Genomic DNA, 18,374 nt, shown 5'->3' with positions numbered 1-18,374 from the left:
ACTGTACCAGTGATACCACACTACCCATTGACAAACGAGTCATTTCAACAAGCTGTCGTGTTGTCACACATCTGTTTTGGATGATTTGATCAATGGTCTCCTTATTCACATCACTCACTGCCGTCGATGGTCTACCGCATCGTGGATTGTACAGTAGACAGAAACCACCTTCTTTAAACCTGCTGCGATCCACTGTGTCCTCCGCATAAACAGAGAGCAACTTCCTGTGAATCGATGTGGCAGAGTCATCGCCGATCTCGAAAAGGAACTGGAACACCGACCGTCGTCGCAACCTCACATCTACTTGGCTGGCTCTGAGCACTATGGGACGCAACTGCTGTGGTCATAAGTCCCCTAGAACTTAGAACTACTTAAACCTAACTAACCTAAGGACAGCACACAACACCCAGCCATCACGAGGCAGAGAAAATCCCTGACCCCGCCGGGAATCGAACCCGGGAACCCGGGCGTGGGAAGCGAGAACGCTACCGCACGACCACGAGATGCGGGCACACACATCTACTTCACAGTCCATTATGGCTCACCTGTAAGTAAAAGAAAATACTTTTATATGCCAACTATTAGCTAAATGTTCCAAGTACGCCACAAAAATTTTCATTCTCCTCTTGCAAAAAATAAAAAAATTAAAGACGGCTGTGCAAAACTTTTTGAGCGCCCTTTGTATATCACAAACAAAACAAATTTTCAGTATTACATAATTAATTCGGCGTACGAAGACATAATATAATTTTAATCCGGTACAAACTATTGGCATAAGGACAGACGTAGACAATTTCATTGATTTTTGCACTAAGTGTATCACATAATCGTGACTTATTTAGTTTGATAATCAAAAAAAGGTCTTTCACAAAGAGTTGTTGACATTACTGTAGCACTTTTGCAACCTCATTACGAAGACGTGGAGACTGTGCCTGAGGAAAGCAACGAAGACGTCCTGGACAGCTTCTACGTAAAAGGATTTATTATTAAAAGGGGAATTACCTTGCAGCCTACATCTGCACATGCATAGTGGCGCTTTCAGTTGAAATTGAAAACGGTCTCTAAAACAGATGTAATATTGGCAGTGTCCTTTAAGTGATTAGGAGACTATCCTTGTAATTCTTTCAAGGAAACAATGAATTATTCAGACCTCTCGTTTTCTTTAACAACAGTGAGGTTAGGGAAGTGGACTGTGTTTGTACGAATATGTACCTTCTATAACGCGGCTTTCTTTTTAAATGCATCCCCATCAAATCAGAAAGAAGTTGTTTCAAAACTTGCTGAATCTCAGTGTGTGCAGTGTGCTTTCAGGTTCACTTAAAGTACGAGGTCTGCAGTCCAATCAGGGTGTTCTAATTTTCGTTCCTGCACTCCTTTTTTCTTCATGAATTCAATAATAGCGCGTTTTCAATCGGAAAAATCGTTCCACGGATGCCCCTTGACTTAACCGACGTAATATGCAGTAATGTTTTAAGTCTCCATACTCATCGTTAAATTCCTTCGAGAACTCTAGAAACTGACAGCGGAATAATGCGTTCGATTTCAGAAATTTTACTATTCATACCACCAATTTCTCCATGTGCTGCATGGCTGAACCTTTAGCAGAAAGTGCTTTTTGATGTACAGAGCAATGAGTCCCGTCAGTCAATCGTTGTAATTTTTTGCTCTTTCCTTGTTAACTAAATCTTTAAATTCTTTCTGCATGGTACAGTAATATGGTTTGATAGCAAATTTGCGGTTCCTGTCGCTTATGTTACCGCATAACGTATGTATTGAGATTTCTCTTCCCTCTTTCCTGTTATTCCCATTCATTTTAAAGGCTTGTGACGATAGGTCACTAGACTGCCTGTTTTCGAGTAAACAGCCACTGGACGTGTGGACATGTTTCATACCACGAACAAACAGCGAAGGGCAAACTGCGCTGGCACTACGATTCTACCGAACTGAAGAGAGTTGTGCCGGCCGAAAAATGCCACACCGCAACCCTCCAATGAAAGGTGCGCTGTACCCGATACTATCGGGAAGCAACGAGCATAGCCGAGAGAAGCCGAACCTAGTCCCCCACGTGACCCGCACATCCGGCACGGGTAAAGTCTGGCGCACCGTGGCTGGCGACGATGTACGTCGGCTCGACGGATCTGTGAAGCTCTCCTAGGCTATCCATCAGCGCACAAATCAGCGTTCAAATGAACGCTTCACTCCAGTGAAGTGTGAACTAACCACTCAATTTCAATGAACTGGTACTTCAAACTCTTCACAGATAACACACTCCACACTTTTTTCTAGTTCACTCACTCTCTTCCCCTCTCCCTCATCCCATTACATCGGCGCTACGTCACTCATTCTCCCCTCTACTGCCTGTCGACGAATCGCGCGGCGTTTGTGGGAAACGATACGTTTGCGATGGGTTGTGGACGTGAGGGGCGAGGGGAAGGCAGCGTCAGCTGCTTCCTGCAGTGCTGACATCATTACCCGTGACTATTTGTGCAGTTCAGTTATACTTCGCGTCTACCGGTAGCCTACCGTTGGCAGCGCTTGCGGACAAATGAATATTACAGATACAAATGAAGAGGCTGGCTGTGTGAGCACGCACAGCCAACATGAAAATAAAAGGTTTGTTAATAACACTCAAAGAGGGATTTTACCTGAAATCGTGCTAATGACTACAGGTGACAGTTTACGTTTTGAATCTGGAGGGTTATTATTCTCAACAAAAATAAAATCTACAGGAAAACTTCTGAATCATTACTTAACGTAGATGTATAGACTTTGTGACAGTGGTAAACATACTCATTCTATTTTGGATTAAATTTTAAAAGGAACATAAAATTGGACTGCATTTCGTTGGTAGCCCTAGTTTTCAGTTCATGAATACAACAAATAATGTTTCACTTGGCAGATAAAGACTTTTTTGGGCGCTTCATGAGAAAATGTCGAGCAAAATTAAATGTAATACCTTCTTTATATGTGACAGGCTTCTCTGTTTATCTTTCCTTTGTCCCCTTCGACCATGCTCTATTTAAGTTAGCTCAGACTCTGTAAGAGTGTAAAACGTTGCGTGCACGTTACAGCATAGTTCGGCCATCTGTTGGTAAAATTATGAAGTATTACGAAGCTTTATTGTACGAGCGAGGCGAAGCGAGCGTAGCCGCGGCGAACTGGGCAACTTCGCCAGGCTTCCGTACTTCATGAATGAACTACTTCATTTGAACGCTTCACGGCAAAGAGTGAAATGAATGAAGTAGTTCACGGGAATGAACGAGTTCGACCCATCTCTACTGTGGCACCAATGTGGATTCTCTTTCCTGGCTTTAAACTGCACCCAAAAAACGAAGTGCAACGCCGTGGCCTGGCTACTGGGACACACTGCCTACGCCATTTTTGAGTTACAACTCAGTGACGCCGTGCAGTACACGGCCTACCTGTGGGAATGTCGTCAACGATTGCACCGTTCACCGCAGTACCGCGAGCACTTTATCAGTTTCGTTATTGTACGGATATCAGAGGACGCTTCACTTACAGTGAATACTTTCGTTAGAAGTATCTCATTTGTTTCTCTTTCCTCATTTGTGTTTTCCATTTTCTATTAGTTTCTTACCTCATCAACTTATTTACATTTTGTTTACATTTCACAACACATACTGCTTTTTTTTTTAGTATTGTTACTAAAAGCTTTCTGTACCTAACTTGTCACACATGTCAGTTGTATTTATTTCTGTTCTTAAATGATTTCGACTATGTGAAATATTGACCAGCTATTCACAATTACATTTTTCTGTACATATATTGTTGTAATAATGTTATGTTCATAGATAAATGCAAAAAAATGCCCGTAACTTGGGCGCATAATATTCGGTAATCGGGATTGTTTTCGCGCTGTCCCGAAAAAAAGTAGCCCTCAAATCATCTACAAATTTATTCATATATTCTCCCTACTACACTGGATGGGAGAAATAAGTAAAATTTCGTTATTTGATATGCTTCCTCGTGTTGCAGGTCTGCAGTGCACTATAGCATTGGGTAGCGTATTAACAGTGGAGCTAGTCAGCCACAAGTCAGTACATTCTAGAGTTCGAATGAGGTCTGCTTACTGATTGTAATTATTTAAAGGAAACTAAAAGTGAAGGACACATTAGATTATTTAATATTTCTTATAAACGTCACAGTGTCACAAAGAGACATCTGAATACGAATTAACATCCTCAAATTAAGAAATGGACAAGCAACACTCGTGGTTGGGCCGGAAAGAAAACTTGCAACATAGAACAATACGAGGGTTGCCCAGAAAGTAATGCACCGCCTTTTTTCCTCAGGCGGAATCAATGCTACGAATGCGAAACGCTACGTGTGTATTATTTGCAGTCTCCTGAATGAGCGCGCCAGGTTTCTGTCACTTCCGACAGATAGTGTAGCTGCAGGACAATTTCAAAATGGCATCTGTAGATGATGTACGTTACAAGCAACGTTCCGTCATCGAATTTCTCACTGCAGAGAAAGAAACTGTGCGGAATATTCACAAACGCTTGTGCAAAGTCTGTGGAGCATCTGCTGTCGACAGAAGTTCAGTTAGTCGCTGGGCACGGAGGGTAATGTCATCAGAAGGAGGTTCGGCGGGCTCCACGATCTGCAGCAGAGACCATCCACGGCTGTCACACCAGACATGTCGCAGCGAGCTGATCTTGTCATTCATTAAATGATGTCATTCGTGGAAGACATTTTGAGGACGAAGCACTGGCTCTGCCACCAGGACAAGGATTGGTACCGACAGGGCATATACGCCCTTGTTTCGCGCTGGAGGATGGCTGTAGAACGGGATGTGTAGATAAAACACTACTCTTTCGTGTAACTCTCATTATGTTCAATAAAGAACTGTTAAAGAAAAAAATGCACTTCATTACTTTTTGGGCAACCCTGTAGATATCACTTGGAATGTGTGCGGCCAAAAACTGGGTGACCTGCCTGGATAAAAGCAATTACTTTTATTATACTGGTCTACAGAAATTGTAGTTCACTGTGCATGAGGTGAAATTGCACCTGCTCGGAAGTGGATAAGCTGTCACAAATTGTGATCAACACTGTGCTAAAGAGAAGCGGCTAGTCGAATTAACGGAATGAAACTAAGTGAAACGCGCACTTCTGCAATTTCCGTGTAGCTTGAGAAACTGAGCTTAGGCCCAGCGTTCTGCATTTAGGAAAAAAAGAGAGAGAGAGACGTGAAACAAGATGACGCAAATTCATAAATACAGGTTTGTGATTGGATTCAGGATTTCCTAGAAGAAAGAACACAACATGTCATTCTTAACGGTTCAAAATCTGCAGATGTAGAGGTAATTTCGGGAGTACCGCAAGGAAGCGTGATAGGACCTTTATTGTTTACAATATACATAAATGACTTAGTTGACAACATCGGTAGCTCCGTGAGGCTATTTGCAGATGACACGGTTGTCTACAAGAAAGTAGCAACATCAGAAGACTCGTACGTACTCCAGGAAGACCTGCAGAGGATTAATGAATGGTGCGACAGCTGGCAGCTTTCCCTAAACGTAGATAAATGTAATATAATGCGCATACATAGGGGCAGAAATCCATTCCAGTACGATTATGCCATAGGTGGTAAATCATTGGAAGCGGTAACGACCGTAAAATACTTAGGAGTTACTATCCGGAGCGATCTGAAGTGGAATGATCACATAAAACAAATAGTGGGAAAAGCAGGCGCCAGGTTGAGATTCATAGGAAGAATTCTAAGAAAATGTGACTCATCGACGAAAGAAGTAGCTTACAAAACGCTTGTTTGTCCGATTCTTGAGTATTGCTCATCAGTATGGGACCCTTACCAGGTTGGATTAATAGAAGAGATAGACATGATCCAGCGAAAAGCAGCGCGATTTGTCATGGGGACATTTAGTCAGCGCGAGAGCGTTACGGAGATGCTGAACAAGCTCCAGTGGCGGACACTTCAAGAAAGGCGTTACGCAATACGGAGAGGTTTATTATCGAAATTACGAGAGAGCACATTCCGGGAAGAGATGGGCAACATATTACTACCGCCCACATATATCTCGCGTAATGATCACAACGAAAAGATCCGAGAAATTAGAGCAAATACGGAGACTTACAAGCAGTCGTTCTTCCCACGCACAATTCGTGAATGGAACAGGGAAGGGGGGATCAGATAGTGGTACAATAAGTACCCTCCGCCACACACCGTAAGGTGGCTCGCGGAGTATAGATGTAGATGTAGATGTAGATATCGACGGAAAATGCGAAGTTCTGAACTTTGGCGGCCGATGGATCAATGTGTGACGCTGCAGCGCAAATTTCACGCCGCAGCTGTCAAGGATAGTAAATATGGGATGTGTCGATACGAGGGTATTGAGCCGTGGTAAAAAATGCTGATTTGAAGAGCGCGCCGCAGCGCGTAGTGTGAAGCAGTCGCCCTCCGTTTCTGGCGGCGGCGCGGCTGTGGCAATCGCAGCTTTGGTGTCTCCCTCTGGTGGGAAAGGGGAAAGGCAGCCTGTTCACGTGCATTTAAGGGGCGCTATGAGCTCGCTATGGGTAGTTTGTCAGTTGGAGTGAGTCTGCGGCAGTCACTCGTCACCAGTTGCTAGTCTGTCTCTCGTTCGCATTTGTGCGCCAGTTAGTGTCTGTCTATCGTTCGGAGTGCTAGTATGTCTGTCGTTCAGATCAACCTTTTTTTTTTAATTTTATTTGGCCTTTGAGTGTGTACTCAATTTAGCCATCGGTAACACATAGTGACAATGTACACATAATTGAATAAACAAATACAGAAATGCATATTTACAAGAATAAAAAGCTTAATTGTTACAGTTTTGTACATACTGTTTTAAATATTGAATTGAATTGAATTGGAAAATAAAAGTGTCTTGGCTTACAATTCACGCCAATTCTGAAATATCTTCATCAGCAAGACATATTTATAATTGATGTACACCATTAAAAGCTACAGATTGTGACCAGTACTCTTGATGAAGTTAACGATCACTTTATATAGACGAACGTCTTTAGTACACAAAAGAGAAGAAGCTGATTGAGGAAGATGGTAGCCCGTACTCAGCAATGTCTTCAAAAAGACCAACCGTTTACGGTCATATTTGGGGCACGTAAATAAGATGTGGTTGACATCAGCTTCCGACTCAGGATCACACATGCTGGTGAACTGTAAACGTTGATCCGATGTAGATGTTGTGGGAAAGAGGCATGATTGAAGCGGAGTCTTATGATGGTAGAAATCGTGGATCGGTCCAGATGTGTCCTCATGAACCACGTCTGTGAAGGAATCCGAGGTTGTAGCACTGCGTAATAACCGCCTTTTGTCTGTTGAGAAACGTTCCACATTTCCTGCCATTGTTGTCTTGCGTGATCCTTGACTGCACGTAAGTAGTCTGTATAAGGAAGGTGCAGATCCAGGACGGTGCCTAACGTTGCCGCTTGTTTGGCTAATGCATCAACTTCATCATTATAGAGGATACCAGAGTGGGAAGGTACCCACAACAAATGGATCGTCCGGCCCGTGCGTGTGCAGCGAATGTATTCAGATATCACATCCAAGATATAACTGTTGGTCGTTTTCTTCCATCGACTGTGCTGAATGTTTTTAAGAACGCTTTGCGAGTCAGATACTATCAATATCTTGGGGAAGGAAGTGCTAGAGACAAACTTAAGTGCTTCCAAAACTGCCACGGTCTCCGCCGTAAAAATAGAAGTGCTCGTAGGCAATTTGAAGGTTTTGCGGATCTGGATCTGAGGGCAGAAAAAAGCGCATCCTGTCCACTCCTCTTGCGGAATTTTGGAGCCATCGGTATATACACAGAGAAAACCCGGCCATTGTGCTTGAGCGAGGCGATTGAAGCCAACGTTGACATTAGTACTGTCCAGCCAGGTCGTACTTAAATAATGGACTGGGATCTGGGAGCAGAGCATTTGAAGGTCATATTCAAAAACAGGTAGATGCGCTGAACGCCGTATAGAATGTATGACAGGTGACAGGTGACCAAGTGTCAAAGCTCGCACGCCGGCCGAAGTGGCCGTGCGGTTAAAGGCGCTGCAGTCTGGAACGGCAAGACCGCTACGGTCGCAGGTTCGAATCCTGCCTCGGGCATGGATGTTTGTGATGTCCTTAGGTTAGTTAGGTTTAACTAGTTCTAAGTTCTAGGGGACTAATGACCTCAGCAGTTGAGTCCCATAGTGCTCAGAGCCATTTGAACCATTTTTTTCAAAGCTGGCACAAACGGCTGGCACTTTATTCCTTCTGTGGGATGCAATCCACAGTCGATAAATGCAGTCTCTACTTTGATAGACGGAACTGTCCATAATGGCCATGCCTTGAATGTAGAATTTGTCCGATAACATTTGGCGCCTAATGCTCAAGGGAATCTCCCCTGCTTCTATTAAAAGGGCGTTGGTGGGCGTCGATCGCATGGCTCCAAGACAGGTACGAATGGCTCTATATTGAAGAGTATCTAATTTGAAGAGATGAATCTTTGACGCAGTGTGGTAGAATTGACAGGCATAGTCTAATCGAGATCGAATTATCCCTCGGTACATGGTGAGTAAAACACTCTGGTGCGCTCCCCACCAGACACGAGTGAGTGATCTGATTACATTTAAACCTTCTTCACACTTGGTAAAGGTGGATCGGATGTGGGGCGCCCAGCTTAACCGAGAGTCAAAAATCATCCCCAGAAATCGAAAGTGAGATTTTATTTGGAAGGTGTACTTGCCACAGGTAATGTGATCTTCACTGCGAGCTGTCGTCGACTTGGAGAAGGGAACGACTGCTGATTTCTCAGCCGAGATCTCCAGCCCATCGATAAAGAGCCACTCATCGATGTGTGCGATGGTTGTGGTTAATGCCGTTTTGGCCTGAAGATATGAAGCAGCAGTAGAATAAACACATATATCATCAGCATACTGTAGGATTTTTGTGGGGGGAGTAAGTATGCGTTCTAGGTCGTGCGTATATAGAGTATACAGGAGAGGACATAAAATTGCACCTTGCGGCAAGCCCTGGGAGACATAAAAAGGTTCGATCATGGTACCTTTGAAACGGACGTAGATCGTTCTTTGAGTAATCAGGGTACTGTTACCGTAGATCATCCGTGAAGGAATTCCGAATCCTGCCCGCTTGTCCAAGAGTATCGGTATGTGTACGTGATCATATGCACCCTTAACATCAAGAAAAGCTGCCACTAGTGTCTCTTTCGTTTGAAAGGCTGACGTGATATCCATATTAAGCAAAAACAGTTTATCCAAGGTCCCTTTGCCTTTTCTGAAGCCATATTGACTCCGAGGCAACAAATTACTTTTTTCAAGTCACCATTCTAGTCTCCTTTTTACCATTCGTTCCAGTGTTTTTGCAACACACGACGACAAGGCAATCGGTCTACAATTAGTACCGACATTTGGATCTTTACCACGTTTGAGAATTGGAATTATTACTTGCGTCTTCCATGTTGATATGAGGTCTTTCTTCATCCAGCACTGATTAAAAATGTTCAAGAGAAAGTCTTTCGCTTCTATAGGCAGGTGTGCAAGCATAGAGTAGTGTATATGGTCAATGCCAGGGCAACTGTCGCTCGATACTTTAATAGCTTCGTTGAGTTCTTCTATAGAGAAAGGACGAAGGAGAACATGATAGCGGGGAGGAGCGATTGTATCTATGAATTCCTATAACCAGGCCGTGGTAGCAGGAGGGGAGGAAGACAGTCTTCTTGTTCTAAAAGCTTTTATTTTATGCCAGATGCTTGCCATACTGGTTTCATTATTTAGGGACAGGCAAAATTGTCTTCAACTGTCCTTCTTGGTTTTCTTCAGGAATTTGGTAACTCGCGGATTCACTTTTTTTACAGCCAAGAAATTGTCCAATGAAGGATTCTGACGATAGGTTTTCAAGGCGAGTCGTCGCTTCGCAACTTCCCGAGAGCATTCAGAATTCCACCAAGGAGGGGAACGGTGCTTCATTACTGTAAACTCTTTTTTCTTAGGGATGCTGATGCCAGCTGCGACGTTCATAGCATTGAGTAAAACTGGGTATGCATCTTCGTCCCGTAAGTCACGTCTCGTATTTGCGAGTGCCCGCCGAACCGTTTCCTTATAAGAGGCCCAATTGGCTTCCTTGATTTTCCACGTACTATTAGAGTAACAGATGTGCGTAGTATCGACGTTGATGTTAATGTGAAACTCTGTTGGGAGATGATCGGATCCCATTGAATCCTTTTTAACGCACCAACTCGATATTTCAGTAAAGCAGGGGGTGCAAAGAGTTACATCAACTGCGGAGGGTCTACGTAGAGGTGAAGTTTACTGTCTCCAGTCATCTTCCACGATACTGTGGTGGGGAGCGTTATACAACGAGACAACTGTAAAGGTTTTGTGGGCAGTTCGTATCTTCACAGCAACTAATTCAAGGTTGGTGACAGGTACGTGTAACGGGTGTGGTCGATGCGGCAGCGAAGTTTTTACCAGTAAAGCTACGCCGCCCCACCCATCGAGACGGTCTTCCCTTACTATAGAATAATTTTGAAAGCGAACAGTTCGTTCGAATTTGAACCAAGTTTCACATAACAGAACGATATCAGGCTGACTGAAGAACAGTTCTCGTTGCAAGCTTTCTTTATTAGAATTAGCCGATCTCGCATTCCAGTGCAATACTTTTAAAGCCGCCATAATTTAGGGAGAGAGAGATTGAAATATGCCAGTAACGAGGTGCCGGATATCGGAATTGTTCATAGCACTATTTTGTCTCATGTTTTGCATGACAATATCAATCACATTTATTATCTTATCTGTAAGTTCAGCATGACCTTGAGGCTGTCGTTGATTCGGCGCTTGTGGGGTTGCTAATCTGTGAGCAGCAGGCTGGTATGGATTTTGGCTGATAGGAGTGAATGAATGTTGCATGGGATATAACAGGCTGCGGTACTGAGACCACTCACGAACGTTACTTTGGTTGTTTAGTTGCGCCTGCCGCCGGGGAGGCCGGTAAGCGACGTGTGTCTGCTGGGGCACAGTTGCACACTGAGTTGCGTCCCCACTTCCGCGTTGTGGACTCTGCATGCTTGCGGCGGGCAGCGGCGGGAAGAGTTGTGGGTTTTGAAAGTCCGGAGAGCTCAGATTTGTTGGAGCAGGAATGATCGGATCCGGCAAGTGATGTTGTCGAACCCCGGTGACGGATGCATAGGTTGGCATACGAGAAATAAACAGCGCATCCCTGAAGTCAATGTTGTTGGACGTAGCTAATTCTTGAGCTCGTCGCCGTATATGGTATTCCGGGCAGGAACGGTCCGTGGATGCGTGTGGACCACTACGTTTAATGCATCCCATCTGAGATCGACATTGTTTGCTGATGTGCTCGTAACGACAAGTAAAGCACTGCCTGACAGTTGGTACATAAAGGTCTACGGGACATCTTGTTCCGTGAATAGACACGGCTTCCGGTAAGGTTTGAGAGTCGAAGGTTAACAAACAGGTCTGCAATTTAACGATTTGGTCTTTACCATATCTCTTCGTAAACCTCCGAACGCCTACAACAGGGAAGGGAGATTGTACGACTTCCAAAATCTCCGCTTCTTCAAGGTTGGTGTCTACTTTCCTGATTACTCCCACCTTATGGACAACAAAGGAAGGAATGTAAACTTCTATATTTTTTTACTTTAATACCTCACTGGTAACTAGGAAATTAGCCTTGTCTGGGCTTTTCAGTTCCACCTTAACTTTTGTTTTTCCTGCTGAAGAGATGTTAAGGATAGAATTCTTCACTTCTGGCAAGGAAATATGCAATAATTTCCCTAGTGCCATAGGGTGCAAGCTGCCTAAGTTTTTGTCCAAACATTCCATGTAAACTACGAATGGTCCTCTATCTGTACGTTTGTAAAAGTTGAGAGACCTCGGAGTAGGTGCAGGTCCCACAGGAGGGGTGTCAGTTGCAGCATGCTGGTTAGGAGTGAGCCCAGAAGCAGTTGCTACAGGGGGGGTCAGCTACATTTGAAACGTCAGTTACAGGTAAGAGTTGATTAGCGTCCGCTATGAAGGTTTTGGAATTTCTTAAATCCAGACTGACCTCACTTTGTCGCTTGTTTCTCGTAGCGGAGAAGCTGGAGGAATCCTGTTCCGATAAATCCGTATGCTCTTCTGCCGGCTGTATTCCAGATTCTCCCCGAACAACTGCTAACGAGTGGCTGATCACAGCCGTCGTGTTGTCCAATGTAGTTCCCGGAGGAGCTGGTAAGGGTGCTGCATCTGGATGTAGCCGCTGGGCCGGTGGTTGTTGTTGATGTTGTCCCATAGGGGCGTCGAAGTCACCACCCCCTTCTCCATACACCCCACCATGCATGGCGGGGCTTGCAGTCACCGATAGTAATGTCAGGTGTTAATGTGCCTAACAGAAAACCGTACCAAACGAAAGCTGTTACGCGGGTGCACTAAATAGTAGGTAAGCACAAGCGGCACACGGAAGAGCGACCGCGTAGCACGTCTTAACACTTCCGCGTCTGCAAGCGAACTGGGATCAACCTTTAAAGCTGGAAAAATTAGAGTCTTTCCACTCCGCCAGTAAGAGAACTCAGCGAGTGGTCGCCCGGTCGGGGCTGAGTTCCTGGATCTGAGCCTGCGCGTTGGGCCTCCAGTCTGCTCGAGTTTGCTCCGGCAACGGTCATTGGCGGTTGGATCGATCGGTTGGTCGGTCGCGCACTGAGACACAAGATGACTTGTCCGTCTTGAGCGTCGGCGTACGTGAGGTCGCCACGTGAGTCCAGTGGGCCGCGGGGTATAGCGAGGGGTGGTGACTTCGCGGTCGACACGAGAGCAACAGGAGTCGACCCACGACATCAGTCTGGCCGGTGAGAGCTGCGACGCCGTGAGACGGGAGATCGGCGCGCCTTTCTGCGTCCGTTGAAGCGACTGGCAGCGGACGGTTCGGGAGAGCGTTTTGGGGGTGCCGCGCCAGGTCTTCTCGAGAAATCGCAGTTTATTAGAAGTTAAGTGACTGGTGATATGTTGTTTGATTTACTCTTGTTAAATTCTACTTGTTTTCTTGGTGAGGTCACCAGCCGCTTTGCTTTGGGGTCGTCCCATCATTCTTCTCCGTTTGCCCACCCGTGGGAAGGTGGTTCTTTATAAATTGGGTGGTCTGTTTTTCCCTTGTGGAGTAGGGGCAGCTTAGAGCAACCTGCGGTTCCTGTTGTTCGGTAATCTCCCTGTCAACCACCGTACGTTAGTAGCTGCCTCTGTCATTTTTGTCGGATCTGGTGCGTTAACGAATTTATTGCTTGGAGTGTGACGGCCTAATACCTGAAATATGTTTTGATCTTTGGAAACTTTGATATTATTGCCTATGATCTAGAGAGGCGGTATCTGTGTACTGTAGAGCATCTTAACTATTGTTTGGCCAACGTTGTAGAATTTTATATAAGATTGCATTTCAAAGCCTTTTGTTTAAATGATCATTTTAGTATATAAAGTTGCCACTCTTTCAACGTAAAGCTTTTCTTAGAAGTTAAAATGAAGTTGCACCTTCGGTGGCAAGGTTAGTGTTTTGTACCATTTCCATCCCTCCTATGGGGGGTGCATAGTTTGTGTGCTTGTGTAAATTGTTAAAACTCTTAGTTTCAAGTTATCTGGTGTGATGCAGATTTGCACCAGTGTAGTCTTTCAGAGGCTGTTGTGTGCGGTCGTAACTATGGCCGTGTCAAAAGGGAGCGGCAAGGTTCTCTGCCCGAAAGCTCATACAGTCAAAACTTGTTTCTTTCTGCCTCTGAATAAATTGTAACTTTGATATTTAGAGGGTGCTTTTTGATTATAATTTTAAATCTGATTCTTTTAAAAAATGCTTTTAGGCACTATTAAAGTGAATAAAATTCCCATTTGTTAAAAGTAATTTGGTTATGATTTCATCAGTTACTCCCTGGCAACTACTTCCATGCTTAGATAGTGTGATTAAATGCGTTAATGTTCTTGATGAATTGCTAGTAAATAAAATAAATTCTTAAGAATATTCTTTGAAAATAAATCACGGTTCAGGCATAAAGTCTTTGCGAATTAAATTCCGTGTAGTCCATTGGACAGTATGCCTCGCATGCAGACTTGTGAACGATATACACATATGTCAGTATTTGAGAGAGAACTGTAATTGTGCTCAAGAAGCTGGTTGGAGTAATCAGCGAATCACTCGGTATTTGAGTAGGAGCGATGCCATAACGTGACGATGTTGGTAGGCGTGGGTGAACCATGTCCGAACACAGTGTAAAGAAGGAAGCGGTCGACCTAGGGAGACGAAAGAACGCGAGAACTCAGCAGTCGTCACAGACGCACAGAGAGCCGCGGAGTCATCATTATCATCGGTCCGACGTGCAGTTGGTGCTTCAGTGATCACAAGGCGGCTCACAGAAAGGGGGCAGAGCTCACGGCGTCCCTTGCACAGACTACCATTGACCTCTGTACACCAAGCTCGTTTGCCGTGGTGTCGGCCACATTCGGCATGGAATCTCATTGACTGGAGTAGAATTCTCTTCAGTGATGAGCCCCGCTTCGAATTGAGCCCCAGTGACCAGCGAAGACGTGTACAGCGACGCCCCGGATGGTTGTGGGATATCCGCCATACGCCCCGAGAACCAGGAGTCATAATATGGGGTGTCCTTTCATTTCATAGCAGACCCCTTTGGTTGTCGGCCACGGCATCCTCACAGCACAGCGGTACTTTGACGATGTTCTACGCCCCGTTTTGTTGCCCTTCATGGCAAGCCATTCTGGACTTTTCAGGATGAGATTTTCACTCTGCAGCGGAGTGTGCGCTGATATGAAACTTCCTGGCAGATTAAAATTGTGTGCCGGACCGAGACTCGAGCTCGGCACCTTTGCCTTCCGCGGGCAAGTGCTCTACCATCTGAGCTACCCAAGCACGACTCACGCCCCGTCCTCACAGCTCTACTTCTGCCAGTACCTCGTCTCCTACCTTCTAAACTTTACAGATGCTCGCCTGCGAACCTTGCAAAACTACCACTCCTGAAACAAAGGATATTGCGGAGACATGGCTTAGCCACAGCCTGGGGGATGTTTCCAGAATGAGATTTTCACTCTGCAGCGGAGTGTGTGCTGATATGAAACTTCCTGGCAGATTAAAACTGTGTGCTGGACCGAGACCGAGAGGTAGAGCACTTGCTCGCGAAAGGCAAAGGTCCCGAGTTCGAGTCTCGGTCCAGCACACACTTTTAATCTGCCTGGAAGTTTCATCCTGGACTTTACATTTCATCAAGATAATGCCCACCCGCACATGACGAGAGTTTCTACTGCTTGTCTTCGTGCCTGACAAGCTTTTCCCTAGCCAAAAAGGTGGGCGGAACTCTCCCCAATAGAGAACATTTGGTGCAGCAACTAGCTCGGTGTTTTGACTGGACAGGATTTGCTACGATATTTCTCAAGAAGGAATTCAACAACTTTATCAATAAATGCCAAGCCGAATAAGTGCTTGCATAAGGGCCAGAGATGGGTCAACGCTGTAAGACGTCGTGGTCCCCTGACCTTCATTGCTTACATATTCCGCCCTCACAATCATATTCCACACATCAAGACGCTTCATTTGAACCCAAACTCGATAAGATAAAGTCAGTGTATGAATTCATGTAAACGATATGCAATTAACAAGTAAGCACACCGTGGTTGAAATACTCGAGGCTGGCGTACACACATACATTCCAAACACGGTGGTCACAGAAGCTTTTAGTTCGGGAGAGAAACCGCACAACGGGACGCCGGTCCCTTCAGAGGACAACCCATCCTATGTTGGCCGGTGACTGCCCGTGTAGCGGACAGCGTGGGCCCGAGTGAAAAGGGGGAACAACCCCGTGTTTGGCTTAAAAGCAAATTCCGCTACATTGTGTGGGAGCGGCCAGCCTACGCATTCTTTACACATAGCATGCAGTTTCAGAGATTTTCACAGGGAGACAGCAAATGCCAAACGCTAATGCTACAGGTTTCCGGATTGGTCACCTTAAACGAAACTTCATTCTCCCGTTTTAGAAGAGCAATGCTGATTGGCAGACGATATTTCTGACGCCTTGAGCTGAAGGAATAATGGAAGAGACTGAAAGATATACCCCTTCACGTCTGGTGTGGAGAGGCGCCGTTCCTTTGTCGCTCTTGGAGCGAGGAACAAGTCTTTCCTCAGTACTTCACTGGGAGAGCACCTCTGTCGAGAGCGAATCGAAGTGCTGCTCTATATTGAGTCCTTGCGATTAAGCATTGTTCATTGTGTTGGCTGACACACTTATTGTGTGGTGTGAACGGACAGAGTTATAGTTAAATGCCTGCGAGCGAATTTTGAGTGGCATTGCGGTGGACTGGTTATCTGACCGGTGTACCACGCCAAAAGTTAGACTAGGGGCGAATAGGAGTCCTTCACTTCATCAAGGAGTAGGGAGAGTTTGATTGGCGAAGGTCAATCCAGATAGAACGAGAGTTATCTTATTTTTGTCAGCAGCGAGCGGCGCAGACAGCAGTCATCGCAGCTTACGGTATTGTGCGCTACAGCTATTGTGAGCCCCATATTTCCTCCACAACAGTACACTTCACTCCATTTCACACGCGACAGCCTCGACCATACCTAGCAACATTCTAAAGGATAATTATTCAAGTTGAGTAGGCGTGCCTCTCAGCCATTCTGCCAAGTCAACAACCATCTTAAACTTTGTATAGAAATTTCATTAGCGAATCCTATCCTTGAGAGGTAACTTCACATTCCGAAAAGAACCAGGATACAACTTGTTCAATTCATAACTAAAAGTGCCATTGTGATTTCTCAGAATTTTTGCAAAATAAATAGAAACTTTTGTTAGTTTCACGTTTTTCTTACACTAACTAGCACTACTCCAGTATCCCACTAGTTACGTAAGAAATTTTGTGAATTTTTGTGTCATGTCCTTACAGCGGACGACTCCAGAAGATATTTATTGCTGAAAGTTTTTCTGGCATTTCTCTTTAGAACGTTAGGAGCGTCTGTCTGACTTCTGTAGTAGTGTAGTGGTGGAAATTGCATCTTGCAGGAGCCACAGGGTAAAGGGTACATCTCACATTAATCCGTTGCGCAGAATAACATAATAACAGATCGACCCCACACCTCAGAACGCGTTACTGAATCACCCAATTTGTGAACCTCTGTCTATCGAATAAATCATCCAATTTTTCTGAAACTGTAATCTTTGTCTGTATATGTACATAATATCTACCGATTTCCGTCCCATCCGCATAATTCCTTCGTGGTGCATCTTTTTTTTTCTCTTAGAGTGTATTTAGCGCTTATCAAATTTAACACCCGCGGTCGTAGAGTAGATGGAGCTTCACAGACGACGGACGTCGCTGCAAAAGAGACTCGAGGTTCTCGTCACTCAGGATGGGCTGTCAAGACTGAAGACTCAACGCCAGCGCCTCTTGTGCTCCGCTCGAAGTTTCGCACAGTATTGATTTTCGTGTTTCCCATCTCAGAAAAAAAGCATATCTTGCTCTGTACGATCAACAACCGGTCGGCTAGTCAGGCGAGAGAAACGAGAAGTTGCTCTGTACTTCCAAATGAAGTTCAGTAAGTGCCAATCAGCTAACCCTAACATAGCGAAACCTAACCTTTTACCATCCGTGAGTGGAAAAGTTTGTTGTTTACCAAACTATGTGGGGGCAGTCTGTGGCGATAGTTGTTTCAAACGAATGCGATCACCAGTGACGCCTCACCGCGCAGCCGTTGTGCCGGAGGAATGGCTGGTGTCTGGTCGGTGCTGGGTGGCATTCTGAGGAATAGCTTGCGAAGGATAGCTTCGGACAGAGAACAAGAGTCTCGTTTCCTACTCTTTCGATTAGCACATGGCCAAGCAAGCACGTCGCGCAGGCTGTATTATGAAAACACTTCCTCGGTTTGGAATGGACTTGATCCCAGGCAGACAAAACGAGGACACTTGTGTCGCTCTAGTATCTCGCGCTGTCGTGGCACGGACTCACCGCACAAGCCGCGAAAGTCGCTGTATTTCTAAAGGGTCGACCCATATCGCCTTGCAGGCGTAAACAACCTTCTGTGAACAGGCGACGAAGGGAGGCCTCCGAGAGTTTCGGCCGGGGTTGTGAGAAGGAAACCATCTTGGTTCAAATGGTTCAAATGGCTCTGAGCACTATGGGACTCAACTGCTGAGGTCATTAGTCCCCTAGAACTTAGAACTAGTTAAACCTAACTAACCTAAGGACATCACACACATCCATGCCCGAGGCAGGATTCGAACCTGCGACCGTAGCGGTCTCGCGGTTCCAGACTGCAGCGCCAGAACCGCGCGGCCACTTCGGCCGGCGAAGGAAACCATCTCCACACAGCTGGCGTGCGC

Source organism: Schistocerca nitens, chromosome 8, assembly GCF_023898315.1.
Source record: "Schistocerca nitens isolate TAMUIC-IGC-003100 chromosome 8, iqSchNite1.1, whole genome shotgun sequence".
NCBI classification, from domain to species: domain Eukaryota; kingdom Metazoa; phylum Arthropoda; class Insecta; order Orthoptera; family Acrididae; genus Schistocerca; species Schistocerca nitens.
This window is presented reverse-complemented; position numbering follows the sequence as displayed.